The 15,428-nt window shown below is 38.2% G+C and overlaps 1 protein-coding gene across 1 annotated transcript in view; it reads left to right on the forward strand.

Moving 5' to 3' along the window:
• Positions 1-10,486: 10,486 nt before the first annotated feature.
• LOC116790160 (gamma-aminobutyric acid receptor subunit pi-like) overlaps positions 10,487-15,428 on the forward strand; it is a 47,677-nt gene continuing 42,735 nt past the window's right edge. Inside the window, exon 1 of the mRNA XM_032694902.1 lies at positions 10,487-10,525. The gene's annotated coding sequence lies outside the window, so the exon portion shown is untranslated. The remainder of the gene's footprint in view (positions 10,526-15,428) is intronic.

Consider the following 15,428-nt stretch of genomic DNA (forward strand, 5'->3'; position numbering starts at 1 on the left):
TTACATTAAATCACTGAAGATAGTGACCTATACAAATCCCTGAAAACTCAGTGCATCATATTTTCCCTGTTCGTGTTAATTATACTAATTTCCTTATTTCCAATATTAATAATTGTCTCAAATTCTTTTCAAAATAAAACAGTGCCAGTGCACTCACTGTTTCATTCCATGTGAACTCTCCTAAGCATATATTAGAAAAGAACCAATTTTATTACATCATTGATATCATGGAAAGAAATTGCTCTCAAATAAAATTAGTTTTGTGGTGGAGCTTCTGTGTTTAGCAGTTTCATTTCACATGACACTCACTAAAATCTAAATGATGGAATTAGTTTTCCTCATAGTTTAGGCAGTCTTTTCTTCATACAGACAGAAAGAATGGAAAGAAATGAAATTAACTTAAGTCAAAGAAAGTTTTAACAACATGTTAACTGCTTGTACTGGATAAGTAAGCCAGAGTTTCCTATAGAGTTTACAAAGATAGAAATCCCACTCTGAACTACCCGAACACTCATCAACATTCAAACAAGCAGGATTATTTATGCAATACAGAGGTCTAATCAGATAAGTGGTATCTAAACACATCTGCAAGGAAATACTTATAGTTACATAAAGCTCCTCCCTGAAACAAATCACTACACCTGTAACATTGGCTATGGACTGAACTACATTCAATACAGTAGGGGAAGATTCAAATTTTACATTGCTCTACATATTTTCAACATCAGTCCATAGTTATTAAAACAACTTTGCACCAGTAGCTTGTCATCTATCCCGCTCCTGCAGGTGAATCAACCATTTTAAACTAAGGCGTGGTGGTGTTTCATACGAGCTGTGCCCATTACCTGAGCAGGTTACATGTGCCAGCACGCTGACCTCCAGCTCCTCATGCCTACCAAGTCAGCAAAACCCTTATACCCACCAGCTCCACAGGAAAGGAATTTTCTTTAAAAACTAACATGGTTAATCTTTTTCTGGGCTTGGAATGACCATCCCTGGCAATGATAATGCTCACACTACCTGCCTTGGCCAATCTTTCATTAAAAACTCATTTTTTATGGTTATTTACAGATATTGCTGTATACACCTCACCTGGATCAGGCCTTCTTATATGATCTTTTTTAAGGACTGTGAGCCGCGATCCCGGACTAGGAGAGCGCAGGATGACGCACGTTTGCCCCCCGAAGTCTGGAGGCTGCTGGAGCGCAGAGGGTTTCCCGGAGTTTGAGGACGTTACCACACTGCCACCCTCTGCAGGAACGAAGTACCGTCCTTAACAAAAACCTTTTCCTCCTTCCAAAAGGGAAGGATGAAATGAACTTGAATTAGATTTCAGTGAGTAATAAACCCACCTGCCATCCACTGTGTGTGTCACTGCCACGAGCAGGACTGTTTCTTAGGGAATAAAAACATAACGTACCTGCACCAGTAAAGTTTGCCATGCTCTGCTCAGGCCCCTCTTGAATGTGGGAAGACAATAGGTACCGAGGAACTGATGAGCAACTACAGTAGTAAGTAATCTAAATTACTAAAAAACAGCTTTGATATGTCTTATTCATAGATATACAGTGATTGAAAATAAGCCAGAACTGACTGATTCTTCTTTTCCCATTGTATAATATGGAAATACACATCCAGGAAAACAATTTTTGATACTATACAGTTGATATTAAAATATTACACTAGATATTCTGCTGACACAATGGACACTTTAGAAGTCCTTATCTTCTGTTCTTTAAATATTATGTATAATCTTACTTTTAAAATAACGCTCAAAGCAGTTCAGAAGAGCACATATTTTAATTATTGGAGTCAACTGCATTTTCTCATTCACTGAAGTGTATGCCAACATCTGTAAAGATGAAAACCTGCAATTTCAGAAGTGTTAAGTAATAGCTTACACTTATTTCAAGCCCAGATCCTTTTTCCTCCCTGCAGGCTCTTTCTCTAATCAGTTATTACATTTCAGGGCACAAAATAGCGTCCGTACAGACTTTTCTGTCCACACTTATGCCTGCTTTGCTCTGTAATGAACCTCAGGGACTCTTCAGTTATACATAGGCAGATATGTAACAGTGTCAAAGAGGTATAATCTATGAATAAGAGTGACATCTGCATTTTTTTTGGTCTGAACACACATTTTCTTTTTCTTTTCAGACTTCTGTCTTACAAATCAGAAATTCACGTTTTTTTGATCAGAAAAATGATAGTCAGTAGGAAAACGGGCAGAACAGAGTAAACTAGAATTACAGCTTGGGCCAAACCCCTCTAATTTCATGTTGGTATTACACTCGAAATCTAAAATATATTAATATATTGTAAATGGTGTTTTTCTTAAAGCTTACTGATTTACATGACAGCAGTAGATGAACTAATTTCAGTAACTTTCATTCACAGAAAGCAGACAGTGTACCATATTCACCTCCAGGAGGCAAAATTTCAATTTCCTAGGTTCACAGCTACCCATTTCTTTTTAAATATATGTTTTAATAACTAAACTACAGAAGAATATATATTGCAGAATTGTTTAACTAAAATTTAAAAAGTTACCCTTCTTTTAAATTTTAGCTGTACAAAGTGTGATAACTTCCTCTACTTTGTTTACATTTTTAATAAAATTCCTGAAAAATTTTCTTTTACTTCAGAGATAAACTTGATGCTACTTCAAAAAATTAAGTTATCACACTTAATTCTAGACATTTTGCAATCATACTGTCAAAACAGAACTGACAAAACCTTACCTGGTTTATTTCACTTTTGAAATTCACTTTTTCTGCAGGATTCAATTCTTTTTCAATGCAGTTGCTTAAGGAAATACAGTACATAGTGTAACTATTAGCTGATATCTATTAGCTCCCACCTAATTTCTCCTGAGGCATTCATTAATTTGCCTCAGATTTGATAATTACTCTCAAATATATTGAATTAGCCAAATTTTCATGCAAATAAACATAGAAATAGAGCATATATTTTAGCATAGAACAGATGAGCTACCTTTGCCCCAGAAGGAAGGCAAAATCCTGAACCTTCCTTGGCCCTAAAGTATTCAGCTGATAGCTGATGATACCTCAGTCACAGGAAAAAGCATCAGCACAAATATCTTTGGGCCAAATACAGGAACTGTGTTCTCACAATCTGGGTCCTAATAACTTAATTATTACAGGCAGTTCTTATCTTCCAGCTGTTTATTGTCAGCTCAGATCCAAGGGTTGAGCATTTTGCCCAACTACATTGGTTTTCCAGGCTTCTTCTTCAATAGTACTCCTGTGGTCTGAGAATTAGACTGTAAAATTAACTTAAGTTGTATAAACTTTATTATTCTGTTTGATCATAGAGTAACATGAATCAGACCAGAAGATTAATAGTTACATAACTTCAAGTATTAAAGGATGATTTCCAATCTAAATTCTAGTACTTTAGTATAATACACTTAAAGAACAGAAGAGAAGAACACAGGGCAGCATCAGTACTATAAGAATAACAAAAAATCACAAAATAAGAAAAGTTAGCATTTGGAATACCCTAAACACACACACACACACACTTTAAAAAAGCAGTGGGTTTATGAGGCTCCGAGCCTCAGAACTTAACATCCCAAGGACTGTTCCTTTAGTAGGCCTGTATCAAATCCTTTGCTGACTACATTAAAAGAGACATTGAAGATAATTCATTCCCATCTCATCAATAACTGTATGATTTTGAATCAATGTGGCATTTAAGACCACTGTAGATGTTGACTTGCATTAACTTTTGCTAGGAGATTTTCATGTCATGTATATCTAAAACTCCTTGGACTGCCTTTGGCATTTCTGTTCTCAGAATCATTTTTTCTTCTAGTTTAATAGATCAGAAAGATATTACCTCTTTTGAATTACAGCAAGTCCCCCTGCACTCCTGAGGAGAACAAAAAATAATTTGAGCATTACCACACACTTCTCATATGGTCTTCCTGCAATTTAAAACTCTTTAGCCCCCCGAATAATGTAGATAACAGTTTTTCTGTGGAAAAAAAGGTCTGTTGTTACACAGATTAGAATTTTACTCCTGACTTACATAGGAACATGAGAAAATCCTTTTTCATGACCCAAACTGCAGATATGTTAAGGTATGACAGCTATCTCTCAGCCTCTTGTGAAGTTTTTAGAACATGAATATTTAGGCTTAAGCCTGGAAACCTAGTTCAATAATTTATTTATTTCATTGTCTTGCTAATTAGCTGTATAATCTGCAATTCCAAAGTCAAAATCACAAGGTACTGAGACACATGTTCTCCACTCATTGCACAAGATTCAGCATGAGGAAGGCCAGAGCATCAGGTTATCCATTTCTTTACAGGGACCTGAGGTTGTGCCACCGTTGTGTTCCTCTAACCTTGCCTGGACTCCTGCTTATTGCAAACTGTGGGAGGCATTTAATGCTGAGTGGATTGTTTGTGTCCTTGAAAGGACTGCTGAGGCAGCTGGTGGAAAATGCCCAGATGCTTCCAATTTTCCCCTTGTAATACTTCTAGAAAAGGCCACATAGCTTATATTGAGTGCACAGTTTCTCAAAGTAAAAATTCCTTTTTTTTCCTGTGAATTTTTGCTCCAAATATGACAGTCTTATGAAAAGGTATTCTCAATCAAAAATTAATGTTGTCATCACGTACTTAAAATGAGCTTGTAGAAATTTTAGTTTCACCAGCTACTGGTTTAAATACTTATGGGTTCATATTTCTACATAATGAGGTTCATACCCAGTATATTCATAAAACCGACAGAAGTGGATATTACATTTTAATTTGATAAATTTAAGAGATCATAATTCAAATGACATAAAAAAGACTATTATCCCTTGCTATTATTCTCCTTGCATAATTTTACAGTAAGTGAAAGCCTGACAAGTGCCTGTTAGAAATACTCTCTCCATGTTAGTACCTAAATTTAAAAGAAATATTGGTGAATCCTTTTTGTGTTTGTAAGTAGCTACTAAGCCTTAATAAATTGCACATTGAAGCCTACATTTAATAAAAGTAGGAGTTAGATTATGGGGTAGTGCAAAGCCAACTACAGAAACAGACTTTGTGTTGATTTCCTCAGCAAACTTTAAAAGCTGCAAAGAGTACGTTAACAGCAGAAAACTCTTTTGTGTAAAAAATGTAGCATGTAAAATTATAGGAAGAATCAAAATAAGTTATTTCCTTTAACAAACAAAATAAACGTTTTTGTTTGTTTGTTTTACAAGTTCTTCCTAAGCTTTAGCTCTGTAATATGATGTAGTATACTGGTATGTAGTATAGTGGAAGAAATTAAACCATAAACAGATGAAGCCATGCAGTTTATGTTCACAGCACTGTGCAATCCCATTTGGGCTGGAAAAAACATCTTTTCTGTCAAAGCAGATTTTTGGTATTATGTCATCAATTCTTTTAGTCTTGCTCAGATCACACAGCAGGTAGGGCTTAAAAAAACCCCGTGATATATCAGTTCTTACTATTTCAGTATATCTGTGAGTTGATGATGATAAGATAATCATTACATTCATGAACACTGGTGGCATCTTCATGCAAACTGAACATGGACAGGAAAAAGTGTCACTTTTCCAAGAATCATTTCTTTCATGAGGAATTGTAGGAAAGGTCTAGTCACCCCACCGGCTTCTCTTTGAGGAAGACAAGTCAACCTTTTCCCAGCATTTCAGCTTTATCTCTAGGACTACACAACAGCAACTCAAGTTTGTTGGGATGGACAGTTAGAGTGAGCTTGGTGCCTCACAACTTTTCCTGGTCCTGCTTAAAACTGGGACGTGCTAACCATCATCAGTGTATTTTCTTACCCCATGTAATACCCAGGTGTGATGTGATCACAGCTCATACCATTAATGTCTGTACAGTTCCCTGTGGCAATGGGGATTGTGAAAACTGCTTTTTGATGTCTCAGTAGCACACTTGTTGAAAGCTTTTTTTTATTGATAGCTGAAGAGGTACATGTTGAAAAGTAAGCATTTTAGGCCAGTAAAAAACCAAAACCAAATCCTATCAAACCAAGTCTTCTAAAACAACAGGAGACATCCCAGCTGTAGGCTTACACATTTCCACTGTGCTACTGAAAATAAACTGGAAAATTTTATATGATGCAGGACTAGCACAAGCCTGCCTGTTCTTGAGAGACTCAGTTAATCCACCTGGCCTTTCAGACACTGACAGCATCATGCAAAGAAAATCAATTACCCAAGATAATCAAATCCACTGTCTTCATCTCAGCTTTGTCATTCATTTAATCTAGTTCTTGAGTATTGACATTATTCCAGGCATAATGGAAACAAAAGGCAACACTTGGACCTATTCAATAGTGTAGCAAGAGCTAACAAAGCTATGACAAAGGCAGCCATGCTGTTATGAGTCAACTGACAAGTGATACAATCAAAAAGATGTGCTTCTCAAAACAACCTTTAAAGAAATAGTGGTTTCAGATGAAGATGCCTTGCTCCCAGGGAGGTTTCATCCTGAAGTGCTTTGTCATTACATGGGAAGAGTAGAGGCTAGCACAGTGCCCAAAAGTATGGTCTGAGCTGAAGATGTTTAGGTGCAAGGTGCAACCTGCAGCTCTCAAGGTAACAGAGCCACAGTGCTCCAAACTGAGAGGTGCTGTAGGAAGCCTCAATTTCATTAAGAATATGCTTTGATTTTGGGATGAGTAATCCTACAAAAGGTCAGATGAACATTAAAATAATTCACTGAGCTTCAGTTACTTCAGTGAAAAAAGCAGCAAGTACTGATATAAGAAGTTCACTTGGCAAGTAAAGGCTTATCTAGAGGACAAAAAATTCAACAAAGACATCAAATAATTAATCAAAATGATTATATTTTACGTGTGACTCTTGCTACAGTTAATTTTCGAAGAATTTGTTGTGTGACTGGGTAACAAGATGCAAAAAGGAAAGATATGAACCTTAAATTTGAGCCATTTTATATGCTCATTATCTTCCACTCAAATAATCTGCAAGGGCTGCTGAGTATGTAGCCCCCAGGTCACTGACTATTATTATAATAATTTAAAATGCAACTATTCACTATTTTTATATACATATATACATGTAGATTTTCATGGACAAACATTTGTATTTAAAAGTGGACCGTACCATGTATTAGAATGCTAATTGAGTCACCCTCTGCTTCCCACATAATTTATAGTAATCAGAAAACTTTATTTCCTAAAGGATTTTAGAGATGGAGCATATTTTATTGTGTTATTTTCTTTATTTTCTTTACATTCAACTGGACTGCTGAAAAATGAAATAGAATTGTCTGTAGTAATTTCAGATCAATACTCCCCTATTAGCAGATTTTGAAAGGCCTCAACATTAGTATTACCTGTTACTTCATTAAAATTGGAAGATTTAAATCAAAACAATAGATCAGTAGGTATTTTCTCACTCTTTCTTTGCCTTTTGCTTAGATACAAACTGAATTAATTGGTCTAATTTTCAGGTCCTCACTCAATACTACATTTATTCAGTACTCATTTGGTCAGTATTCCAAGCATTTTTGATTACCTTAATATGTCCAAAATAGTATCCATTAAGTGTCAATGTAATCAAATTAAAAATGGGGGCATTTTGATTTATGATGCACCCTATTTTATGTTGTTACAACAACACTCTGAGGTTACAAACTGTAAGGAAAATCTACTAAAAAAGCCAGCTTACCCAATATGGGCTCCAATACAGATGAAGAGGACTAAATGCACAGAGGACTTAAATGATTTCTTTACAGTGGACATCTAAATGTTTTGTGTTCAAGCAGTCTTTTCTGCAAGTTGTTCTCTAAGAACAATTTCATTACTCTTTACCAGCCTGAGGATGGGGTCAGCTGATTTTCCCAGCTGATGAATGGCTCTATTCAAAGACTTAAGATTTGGGTTAATAATTGAGCTGTCCTCTTCTGGGACTAGCTTAAGGGCAGGATGTGCATTTGGTGCCTCAGAGCTCCTACTGCTGCAGGGAGCACAAAGGGGATGTGGGTGCCAGGTAAGTTAGCTCCTAACCCAACATACCCCTTGCTGAGGATGCAGCAGCCCCAACAGAAAATTAATAAACTGAGAACTACAGGCACTCTGAAGGACTAGTATAAGCTTTATGAGAAACCACTATAAATTTTAGTTTTATATTAATTAGTTTTTCTGACAGCCTTAATATTACAGGCCATTATAGCAATTAAATTTTAATGTTGTCTTTTACTTGCTTGTCTCCAGCAGTCGTGACACAGGTGTTGCTTTAGATGACCTGGAGTCTCAGTGACCACTACTGCTCAGGGCTCTTGTATGAAGAGGAGAGTGTGTGCTGCCCAAGACTTTCAAATGTATCACAGCTGCCTTAGAGCCTTGAAATACAGACAGGTGCTGAAAAAATAGTATCTTGAAGTGAGAATTCAGAATTCTCTATTTGAGCGGTGTGAACCAAAACAGGCAACAGCACATTGGTGCTTTGAGTTTTCAAACAGAACATTTTCATTCTGTTTAGATTATGAGTTGCAATTAGTGGGAACTTGAAAGAGGTTTTTAAGAAGCAGGTAGAAAAAGATCCCTAGAAATTTAAGGATTTCTAGTACTGTCCATTATATGTAACCCGTGCTTGGAGTTCTATTGGGAATAACAATCAGCACTGATTCTACTCCAGTTGCTAACAGAATTATCTTTAAAGCTGTTTTCTCAGTTCTAATGCTATGAAATGCCACAAGAGACCAAACCTTCCGATGTTCCCACTTACAACTATTCTGCAATAGAAACAGTCAGGGTTTTTTTTTTTCCAGTAGGTTTCAAGCTTCTTTCTACTTGGTAGATGAATAAAAGATAAACACTACATACTTCATACAGCAGACAGACTGTTCAAGTGAGATGGAGGGGGAAGTACCCCAGAACAGGCACACTCAGCACATATTCTTGGCTCATAACTGGATCAACATTCAGGAAAGAATGGTTTTTACATTCCTTTAAATTCTCTCACAGAGGCAGTAACAAATAAGAGCTTTAAAAATAATTATAGCGGAAAGGCAAACAGCAGTAGCGAAACCTGCTCTGCTTTTTGCCATGGAGAGATGTGTTTTTCCTCTCCTATTTTGGGCCTCAGACCGTCTCATGTTCTGTAGCCTAGGGGGAGCTTCCAGTGCAGTCACAGCAGGTACATGATGTCAAAATAGCCCCTTAGGACAACACGTCAGTAACTAGTTTTAAAATAAAGTTAAGGAAAAGGACAAACTACAAGGAGGTAGATTCAGACTAGATAAGAAAGAAATTTCTTACAGCAATGGTGGTGAAACACTGGCACAGGTTTCCCAGAGGGGTGGTGGATGCCCCATCCCTGGAAGTGCTGAAGGCCAGGAAGGATAGGGCTCTGAGTAATCTGATACACAGAAGATGTCCTTGCCCGTGGCAGAGGGGTTGGACTAGATGACTTCTAAAGATCCCTTCCAACCAAAATAGTTCTATAACTCTGTGAAGAAGCAAACAACACATGCTTACTCTTGACATAAACTTCAACTAGCATGTTCTAGGAAGTAAAATAGGAGGGTTTTCATTAAAAGATACAGGATTGGGACCTCTCAGACTTTGCCTTCCTCAACAGTTATCAAATCTTTAATCTCCAAAACAGCACCAGGAGTTAAAACTGAAATAGTCGAAATCATCTTCTTTCTTCTCCTTCACATCTTTGACCAGTAATACCATATTTTACTACTGGTAACAGTGTCAGGAAGGGTTTGGTGTGTTCCTGTGTGTGTGTGTGTTGTCCCCCGCCCCAATATTTTAGTTACAGGCAATAATTTCTGACAGCAGATCATAAATTCTGTCAGAAGTTGCTTTTCCTAACACAGCCTAGGCTGGTAATCACATCCCCTAAGTGGTCTCCTTTATCTTGTGTTGTGTGGAATGCTGTTTCCTTAGAGAAACTGGTACTTTCACCTCCCTGCAAACTGCCAACAGCTCCTGAAGTGAGAGGTCAGAAAGGAAAGCAACATCTGCAAAACTAACACTTCTCTTTCAGTCACTCCTAGAAAGACTCGAATTATGTTACCTAAAGACGCCCAGAACATTTCCACAACAAATAGAGATCAAGGGTGGAAGTTTCTACCCAGGGTAGCTGGGATGTGCCAATTGCAAGAAGAAAACCAAGGAAATAAGCAGGAAGTTTCATGCAAGCTCTGCTACAGAGACATGGCAAACAAAGAAGCCGTGAGAGGCATTGCCCCCCGAGACTTTTATCTGTCAGGGATCCCTCACCACTTCTCTGCCCAGCATCCTTTTCCCCAAACACACTGCAAACTGAAAACGGATGGAAGCGAGATTAAGCAAAGGAGGAGGGGCAGGGAAGGGGCAATGCTGCTTAGAGGCACCTATGGGGGCTTGAGCTACAATGACAGGGGGGCCTTCTCGCTCTGCCGCCCACTCCCGGCCGTGGGCGGGCTCGAACCCGCGTCGCGGCGGCCCCGCAGTGCTCGGCCGGCTGCCAGGCTGCGCGGAGCTGCCGCCGCGGGGCCGCGGCCCCGGCTCAGGTAAGGCGCGCTGGGCTCGGGAACGCGGCACCTCCCGCCGGGAGCCGGTCCCCTGCACCGCTCCTCTCCCGGGGGCACTCCTGCCTTCCCTTCTAATCCCTCCCCCTCCGCTCAGTTGTGTCTGTTTTGGTTTTGTTGTTGGTTTTGGTTTTGGTTTTTTGTTTGTTTGTTTGTTTTTGTTTTAATTTTTAATTTAGTTTTTCCTCTCTGAGGTATGGTTATTTTGCTGGATTAAAATAACTCAGAATAACTCAAATGTCTATTAATGAAGTAAGTCAAATCTAAGAAGAGTGTCTCCCCAAAAGCCTTCAAAATCTCGTTTTTAAAAACAGTGAATGGCACTTGGAGAAACTTCTCTCAGAAAGATAATGTAAGAGCCAGCTCCCATTTTCCCCCTTCTCCAATTCCCTAGCAAATCTGCACATCTCACCTCAAATGAATATGTCGATGAACAATGTGCTAGTACTTAAAAAGATGTATAATATTTAAATGAAAGTAGATCATGTTGATTAAGCCTGTTGTTGGGCACCAAGTAATGAAGAAAGGGAATACTTGAATTGAATGAGAACATTTTATTTCTCTAGCAGGCTTTTTTTTTTTCTAATTATATAAAAAAAATCAACTGCCTATATACACAATGTCTATTGAAACTTTATAAATAGGGTTCTTAAAGGTTGTTCTTCATCATGACAACGCCAGGTAATTCTAATGACCTGTCATAGAATAAAGTTAAAGAAGTTTGTACTTAAAGGAAAGGAAGATCCTGCAACAGTCACACACTTAGCACATGGGAAGATTAGTTAAATCTGTATCAGTGGAAAAAATATCAAATACATATTTTATTGGAAAATGCTACTTGCTTTCAAAGCCCCTTGTGTGATTTCCTCTTACACCGAATTCCTGATGACTTTGAGCTCAGTTCCACATCTCAGTCAGAATAACTCCTCTGACTTCAACTTTAGCTGTACAAAAGTGTGCAGCTGAGCCCAGGATACTCAACTTTGACAACAGTCACATTTTTGTGGCGTTGTACAATTAAAAGCTTTTTTTCCTGTGATTATAATTTGCTAAGATATGTGATTCTACTGAGTAGTTTTAATTATATTAATTTGTAATTTCAAGTACAAGAGCTTCCTTGATTGTAAAATCCCTAAACTGCTTTGAAAATGGATTTTCTCCTTCCTGGTCTTTCATCCTGTTGCACTGCTGAGAATGGTTAGTTTATAAATCTGGTTACAGGACATTTACCAACTCAGTGATAAATTAGACCTTGGACTCAAACTGAGAAGCATTTGTTTCAGGACTCAGAAAAATAAAACTTTCTCTAGAAGGTTTCAGACGTGCATAACAATAGGAAAACCAGAAAAATCTATGGTTCAAATTCACAACTTGCATGGAAAAAAAAAGGCATCACTGGGGTAGATTCCCTCCTTTCTTCCCCTTTCCTCCCAAACTAACAAACCTTTGCAACTGCAAACAAAATTAATTGCAGACCAAGGGACTGATTTTCTGTCGTACATCTCAAAGGCACATTGCAAAATATTCAGTGAGGAGAGAAGATGGATAAGATTGAGCCTAATCTGCTGCTGCAGGGCTATTATTTTTCCCTCACGGCCTCGAGCATGTGTTCAGTGACATAAATTGACATGACCCTCATTCTCCCATGCCAGAGGCTGCATGGAGGGAAGCTGCAGGCACAGTAGTTGGGTCCTGGATAGTTTCTGCAATTTGAGACTGTGAGCTTTGCTTAGGCATTCATCAGGGTCTATGTGGGGAGACTCTCCTCCAGGTTAAGGGATAGAATATTCTAGATCTGTTAACTTTCATAAGGAACAATAATTTAAGCTGACATCAGAAAGACAGGACTTCATCTGTCTTTTCAAATCAAGTTGTTATTTTCTTAATCCCAACCAGCATATTCTGTCCAATCTTCTGGATTTTCAACTATTTATATTAATAATGTCTGTTTTGATAGTGCCCACACAGAACTGTCTCCATATTTGCTACAGGCTATAAAACCACGTTACCCTGGTCTGTGTCAGTAGTGAAGTATGGTATCAGTGCTGCAGTAGCTCTATATCTGCTCTCAGCCCACACTTGTGGGTAAGCTTTAGAAACCTAATGACCTAAAGTGCTCACCTAGACAGCTGTGAGGTCTCAGATGGTTGATGGAAGACCACCCAAGCCATCAGTGTGAGCCACAGTGTTTGCACCTCCCTGCACAGTCAAAACCTTTGTAAAGGTGCCTTTGAGGTTTCATTCATCATTTGCAGCCTCTGAAGGTTACCTACTTCTGACTCAACCTGAATCCACTCATCCATTAAACTGCAGGAAAACAGCCTCTCTGCTCTATTGAAGTCACATGGGTGGGCTGTGACTTGTGACTGTCAGACTAGTGTGGCAGAAGATAATCCCTGTCTACAGGATTGGGTGTGGGGGGTACCTGAAAGTATTGACATACACCTTAAAAAGGCAGTAAAAGTCTCAGATTTTAGAGACCTGTAGTTTGGTACAAGAAGACCCAAACATTTGCAGAGTTATGTAGATTTCCAGCTGCCCAGACAACAGAACTGTGATGTACAGAGCAAAAGATTTAAGTAAAAAAAGTCTACGTACACGCATAAACAACCATTAAGAACCCCATACACTTATGATTTGTTTGGATAATTACAAACGGCAGTAAACATCAGCCATGACTCAAACACCACTAATCTGCTAAACTTTTGATTGTTAGCTCTCTAATACCATGTTTAGGAACAAAGTGGAGATAGTTCACTGCCTTTTTTAACTAGAAAATAGCCTGTATAACACATTTGCTATAGATTTGTTGATAGATATAAGCAGAGTTCATAATGAGCACTAGCTTTAAGCAGTTATGTGAACACATTCATTTCTTAAAATCTATTCTGTGAATGCTTATTACCACATCCATTTCTGTACATTGTTGAAACCTTTCAGTTCAGTGTTATGCTGGTTGGAAATAGGACATCTGGCACTTGCCTCATGAAGGTAACTCCTAGAATTGTATTGTCATCCTGAACACCCAGTTGTTATGCATCTGAAATTCATTTTCCAGAAAAACTGTGTGACACTGACAGCATCTTTGGCAGTATTTCCCAGCTAATCCACAATATGTAATCTATTCAAAATGCACAGAGTGAAAACAACAGATAAACATATAAAATAATCCTATTATAGGGTATGCAAGTTACTCTAAGGCTTTGATGTTCATGAAATTGATAGTGCAGGGAACTTGGCAAGAAATACAGAGCTCAATCTAGAGCACCAAATGTCTCTAACAATTAGACAGTACTCATATACTTAATTATGTAAATATTAGCAGCATGGCTAGTCCTTACTCCTTTTGTGGTTAGACGTGCTGTTACTAAAAAAAAATTTAAGATGGCTGCAACAAAAGATTTGTTTGACTTTGATTCTGACCTTCCAGAAGGTGTATTTTGAGGACAGTAATTTTACATGTTAACTTGTACATTATTTGTGATATTGAAATAAGTGAGTTGTTGCTGATACAGCCTGAAATCTTGCTGTGCTATTTTTTTTAATAAACAAACATATTTGTGATACAGATTCATTTGGGAAAGTTTTAGACTCTCATGAAATGCCTTATACGTATATAAATGATTTTTAATTATGGAGTTTCACTTACAGGTCATTTTGCTACATCAGAGAAGCAGTTTTCATTTCTGGTAAATCTTAAATTCATTCTACTTATTTTAACAATCTGACCTTCTGCTGTTGAACAATATCTTTGACAAAACATCGCAGAGCATAGAACCTGAGAACATGCTTTCAGATTAGAGTAACTTCCCAAGTGTTTCCTTGAGAAAGTGACACTTTCTGTTACCTGGCACATGTGCCAATTGTATTGATCAGAACATTATAGCATAACTAGAATCCAGTATTTCACTTTGAACTATTGCCAAACACAGCACCAGTAAAGACCTAACATCCATCCAATTGCTAACATAACACTGTTGTAACAGATGGCTCCTGTACTGCCTGTCTTTAAAGAAAACATGACAAGACAGCTACTTTCCAATCCTACTTTGATTACTTGCCCAAGGAGACCTACATGGTTTATGCCTATGCTAGACAAGGTCAGATGTGCCTAAGGTTTAGAAACAAGCTAGCTGGTATGCCAAAAGCCAGTTTGTCAGCCAAATAAGAGGGTGCCCCTTGTAATAGGATGCGGACACATGCATTTGTCCACTTTCATCAGTCAATTCTCCAGTTAGACCTGGAGTTTTGCTGCTGCTGTTTTATTCCTTCTTTCTAATTTGCCCCATTAAAAAAACCCTCTTGTTACTTTTCACTCAAGCTGCAGACTCTGCAGTATTAATCCTAAAAAAAAAAATTATTTTAATGTGTGAAAATTTTGCATTTCCTTCTCATTTCAGGGACACTTAGGAAGTATCATGAAACTACAGCTATTATAAACAGGCATCCAGATTAACAAAGACAGATAGCACAGCACTTTATTCCAGAAAGTGCTTTCTGTTAGTGGCTACTGTCAGTCTGTTTTATGCAGTTGACTTTTCCAAGCTGTGGTGGTTTTGGCTGGGGTAGATTTACTTTTCTTCACAGTAGCTGGTATGGGGCTGTGTTTTGAATTTGTGCTGAAAACAGTCCTGATATTACAGGGAAGTTTTAGTTATTGCTGAGCAGAGCTTGCACAGAGCCTTTTGTGCTTTTCACATCACTCCACCAGTGAGGAGGCTGGGGGTGCACAAGAAGTTGGGAGGGAAAACAGCTGGGACAGCTGACCCTCAACTGACCCAAGGGATATTCCATGCCATATGGTGTCATGTGCAGAATGTAATGTTGGGGGAATAAGGGGTGGGAGGTGGGTGGCACTCAGAGTGATGGCATTTGTCTTCTCTAG

The sequence above is a fragment of the Chiroxiphia lanceolata genome, chromosome 8 (assembly GCF_009829145.1).
Source record: "Chiroxiphia lanceolata isolate bChiLan1 chromosome 8, bChiLan1.pri, whole genome shotgun sequence".
NCBI lineage: Eukaryota > Metazoa > Chordata > Aves > Passeriformes > Pipridae > Chiroxiphia > Chiroxiphia lanceolata.